At 35.7% G+C, this 5,657-nt stretch overlaps 1 pseudogene; it reads left to right on the top strand.

Moving 5' to 3' along the window:
* The first annotated feature begins 1,825 nt into the window (after window positions 1-1,825).
* Window positions 1,826-5,657, top strand: LOC137725674 (chromatin assembly factor 1 subunit FAS2-like; annotated as a pseudogene).

The raw sequence follows: 5,657 nt of genomic DNA, 5'->3' as shown, positions 1-5,657 counted from the left end.
AATGTTGATTTAATTTTGTTACTTTTTTCTTCTTCTTGCTATAGTGATTTCATTTTGTTAATTGTTGGACTAAAAGTTTAATATTTACCAGCTTTGGTCAATAAGTTGGAGTGAAACAGAGAAGAAACTCCCAGTAGCTTCATATCAAAACAGCCTTTCTTACTATAGTTCCGCCGTGAATGCTGTTCACTTCTCGCATTCCGGCAAGTGAATACCTATGTCTCACTGTTGTATGTTCCACTCAGAAGTGAGTAATGAATGTGCTGAACTGTACAATTGTGATTGAGTTGCATAGCTAGTTTCCGCAAATTCTTACATATTACATCCTGAAACTCGTTAAACGTTAGTAATGCTAACTCCAGACTCGGAGAACAGAATTCATACTGGCTGTGTATATTCTCAACTTTCTAGGATTGTATTAAGGTTGAATGGTGTTGTCATATGCAGAACATTAAGTTGAAGTTTCATGAGTCTACATTTGACTTTATACCGTTATTAATTTACTTTATCTTCAAAGGGTAGCAGATTCCGTTTTATAGTTTATTTTAGAACATGATTTCCATTTGTACGAGTCTATAAGAATTCAGGAGTAGCTTGAAACTTTAGGATTTCCTACTATTATCCATATATGATGTTGGTGTGAACCTGTCACTGAGTTTTTAAGCAGAAATGTAGTATCAGATTTACTATTTAAGTAGTTAGGACTTGCATGGATTTACTCGGAAATTTACCAGAATCCCAATGATCCTCAAATACGACCCCAAACATGTTGCTCCCAGGTTTTGAAATATATAAATAAGCAAGAAGCTTCATGGTAGAACAAAGCATCCATGGTAGACTATACTGCAATGTATAAGTTCCTATACTTTAAAGTTGTAATTTTGAATCAATAAGGATGAATATCTAGTTTCAAGATTCCACAGCATCTCCAGGGGAGCTGTTTTAATTTTAGTCAACGTTATGCTAAAATGACTAGAAAGTAGAAAGTTATTTTAGCTGGTCACTTTTTAAAAAGCTCAAGCCAACCATACTAGCTATTTTAAATACTCACCAATTTTTTCTTACTTTTTGAATTCATCTTTTTTATTTAACAATTATTTTTTAGCTACTCCAGCCTCATGCGAAATGTAATAGTATTAAAGCATTGAATAGCTAGGCACTAGAAGCCACTTTCTCTCTCCTTAAACACAGGAATTCCTACAGGTTAAGCTATTTTAGGAACTCGATAGCTAGTATGGTTAACCTCTCACGGAGATGCTCTAAATGTTGAGAGGTTTGAAGTGTGTGCTTTTTGTAACAGTTGGAAAGATTAGAAAAATGTGATGTCAATAGATTATGAAGGAATTATGGCATCAACATTCTATTTTGAAGCCAACTCTCATTGATGCCATGATAAAGAACACTTGTAATGATTAAAAAAAAAGTGTAGAACCAGTAAAGAGAATTTAGAAGTATAGAGGGGTTTAAAGAAGAAGAATGAGACAGAATAAACACCAAGAGAATTAGGAGATAATAGAAGAGAAAGAGAGAGATAAGAAAGAATTGAGGATGGAAGAGAGATTAGGGTTTAGAAGGCCGAGAGGGAATCATTTAGGATAATTTCATTCATCAATCTTGTTTGTCACTACTGGATTACTAAGAAACATAAAATTCATTAAAAGGAACTATTGTCCAGGTGTATTCTTGTCTTAAAATGTATTTCTCAATAAGAGTATTGTTGAAGTTTCTTTGATTTCTCAGTCCCTTCCGTATCTGAAACCAAACTTTGTCCTTCAAACAGTAGCTTCTGTTTGTTGTACTTCTGAGTAGCATTTATGCAATAGTACCTGTTCCTCATCCCATCCTTGTTAGAGCTAGCTATTTGAGGTTTAGCTTTGTAAATTAAAACAGTTTAACCAATTAGGTTTGCAAATTATGACAAAACAATGATTTTATAGGATACAAAATAATGTACACCTCACATGCACGTTAGTTAAACACCAAATCAGATTGGCATGAATGCAACTTAGTGATTGGTGAAGGCTTGGTGCTTTGTTATCTGCTCTACCTACCTATACCCCTGTCTGTCTTCTCTAGAATTACTACAAAGCCTAACCTTCTTAGTCTTATACACATCCTTTTTCTTCAAAATTTTATCATCCTAAATTCGCCATAGTTATATTAGATACTAAGGTGAATAATTTGAATTCAGTTTATCTGGTCAATTTAGTCCTGGCAATCTTGCATGTTGGAGTTCAATTGCAGATGTATGTCAATCAAAATGTCAGATTCTGTTTAGAGCTTTTCAGGCCATATATTTGTTGCATAAATCCTATGTTCATGATTGGCTTTTCTTGGGTTAGACTTCACCTCAAGGATGTGCTTGACCTCCAGTGGTCCATTGATGGTGCATATCTCATCTCTGGGTCAGTGGATAATTCTTGCATCATATGGGATGTGAACAAAGGTGAGAGAGAATGCCCAACCAAAATAACTACAGCAAATATCTGTTTATTGAAAGATCAAGAATGACCTTACCTATTTCTATTCCTCAGGTTCTGTCCATCAGATTCTGGATTCCCATTGCCATTATGTTCAAGGTATGGCATGGGACCCATTGGTCAACTACGTTGCTTCTCTTAGTTCTGATAAGACTTGTCGCATTTATGTCAAGAAACCTCAATCAAAAGGGACGAGTGCTGAGAAGACAAATATGTTTCTCAGCATGCTATTTCGAAGGCTGAACATCCACTTTCGGATGATTCTAAGGTTGGCAGATAGTAAATTGTCAATGTATTTTGTTTATCATAATAATAGATGGAATAGACATGTTCTAAGCTTCTTGAGGTTTTCAACTGCAGTTTGCAAAAAACCATCTCTTTCTTGATGAGACATTGCCATCTTTCTTTCGAAGATTAGCATGGTCACCTCATGGATCTTTTCTGCTTGTTCCAGCAGGTACTAGCCTCAATAGAATGCTCACTGAAATGTGAACTTATGTAGTGTAATTTTCTGTCCACAATGGGAATTGTATGTTTGTTTCCACCCTACCACCTTTTTGTTGGCAATTATTGTTGTATGGACCTCTAGGGGAGGACTGTAACTGATTTAGTACCATGTCCATTGGGTTAAGTCTGCTTTGGAGAAATGTAATTTGCTCCATTATCTTTTAGATGGACAATGTCATATTCATGAATCTCACTGTCAGTTGCAATTTGAGAAGATCTAGGTTACTTAAGTATGGTAATAAATCCAAATGCCAACTTGAGTTAGCACACATGGAGCCACCCTTGGGTGGTTACCGATGGTATGAGATCAACTAGTTGTGTGATTCAAGGGCCATTGTTATGATGACATCTTGGGGCTACTGAGGGAATTGGCCACGCCAAAGAGTATATGTGTCATATGTGTGATTTTCTTGTTGGTGAAGATGTGAATGCCTAATGGACGAGAAACTTTGATACCCTTAAATCCCGCATAGGCTATGATTGGGTAGATTTAGAGTGCTTAAGTAAGTTGTATAATGTTTATATCCATTATTTGTGCCTTTTGTGAATAAGCTTTTAGCTGTTTAGTGGTTGCTTAGTTTTATTTGTTTCTGTGCATTATGTGTTGTAGGGCCTTAAGTATGTCATGCTATTGGTTTTTGTTTAATTGAGTTATGCAAACTCAAAAGAGCCCATTATTTGCAATCATGTTAATTTTCAGGACTCTTTGAAGTGAATTTAATTTATGATGATTTGAAGTAAACGTCATTTTAATTTCCATTGTTGGTAGATTCGCACAAGACATGTATGATTGTATTAGGCTATAAAATGAGTGTACAGCAACTCTGGAATTTTATGGACTGAAGCGTCTATAGAATAACTTACTTCAGTTTTAGACCTTTATGACTTGTGACTACTTCTGCTTGATCTGCTGGAATTCAGTCTGGTAGATATTTGCTATCTTGGTTTAGGGCCTTAGTTTGAATTTTGTTTGATAGGTTAAGCACCTTTTTTAAGGCTCTTACTCATTTTGATTTTGTGCTTTTCTGTCTTTAATATGAGTAATCATGGTAGACATGTACATATATATGCCTATACGTACACAAATATGAATATGCCTATAAGTGTATATATGCACCTATGTATGTATGTTCGTAAGGATCTGTACTTAGTTTGAACTTTTAATGGGTTTTTATAATTTTTTTTAGGATTTTTCTTGGTGCATATATGTTTTAAAACAATGAAAGGATAATCTAAGATGCCCCACTGTATGTTCCTGAAAGATGATGGTGATTTAGACATCCCTCTAAATCCTGACTCCCTACTATCTATACTTACCACTAAGGTTTGGGTTCATTGCTTCTTTTTTTTGACACAACAATCTTCCAATTTCAGGTTCCTACAAAGTATCACCCACAACAGAAATAGTAAATACTGCTTATATATTTTCTAGGAATGACCTGTCAAGGCAAGGCATAGCATTTACATTTTGGTTCTGAATATTGCTTTTCTTAAAATGATTTGTCATGTATATTATGGAATAAAGTCCACCTAAGTTTCGTGTTGGGTTTCATAGCCTGACCCTGTGCTTTTCAGTTCATAATGGTCAAGTAAATGAACTAAATTTGAAGGGAACTTTCTTCTTGCATTATTCTCCCATTTCATGTTAACACATGCCTGCTGTACAGCTCCCTGGTGCCTGTAAACCTGTTATAGCAGTTCATTTCCGCCCTTTGCTTTTTAGCCTGCGGGGGTCAAATCAATGTACGCACATTGGTTACATTGTAATTTTCAAACACTGTTGATTGATGATAGTAATATGCAATAGTCTTTGGTGAATTTGCAGCTGGGTTCTTTAACCTTCCCCACTGTATTATTTTTGTTGTGGCCACTCTCAATTTGTTGTACATTTATGAAACAGAGAGTGCTCCTCCAATTGCTATCTTTGCTGGTTTTCACTATGCAGCCATAACAGACATTGCATGGTAAACTTTGTATCAGTTTTCAGCAATAAACTATTTATTTGATGTTTTAATTATAATAAGGTTGAACTCAGGTATTTTTTGTTCAAAAGGTCACCCGACGCTCATTGTCTAGCATTGTCTTCCCAAGATGGTTACTGCACTCTAATTGAATTTGAAAATGATGAACTAGGGTCACCTATCTATTTAACAGGTTTCCTGTCCTTGCATTTTCGAAATCTATTTATCACTAATTTTTGTATCCATCATTTCTTCCATTGCATTGTAACTCCTGTTTCATTCTGCTATAGAAGAAAAGAAAGTCGCGGGTGACGAGAAGAGAAGCCCAGTTCACAAGCCAGAGGACATGGTCCTTGAAGCTGTGAAAAATAATAGTCTTGTTGAGAAGGCAGAAAACGTACCGACAGAAGCTGTGGCAGCTAATAATCTTATTACAACAGACAGTGCAAAATCAAAAGCAGAATGGAATCAACTCACAGAAGCAGAAACGAAAGGGAAAGAAGTCGGGGGTGAAGAAAATGAAAGCCCAGTTGAGAAGCTAGATGACATGGTACTTGATAGTATTGTTGCAGAGAAAATCGGAAAATCAGAAGCAGAAAGGAATGAAGGTAAAAATGAAATACGTTGTTTCAATCCCGTTTTGTACCCTAAACCACAAAAACTAGTCCTGAGTGAGTCGGAAAGCAGTGTAATGTTGACAACCTCATAG

The sequence above is a fragment of the Pyrus communis genome, chromosome 1 (genome assembly GCF_963583255.1).
Source record: "Pyrus communis chromosome 1, drPyrComm1.1, whole genome shotgun sequence".
In the NCBI taxonomy this organism is placed as follows: Eukaryota; Viridiplantae; Streptophyta; class Magnoliopsida; order Rosales; family Rosaceae; genus Pyrus; species Pyrus communis.
Note: the sequence above shows the minus strand (reverse complement) of the source record. Positions and strands in the feature narration are given on the sequence as shown.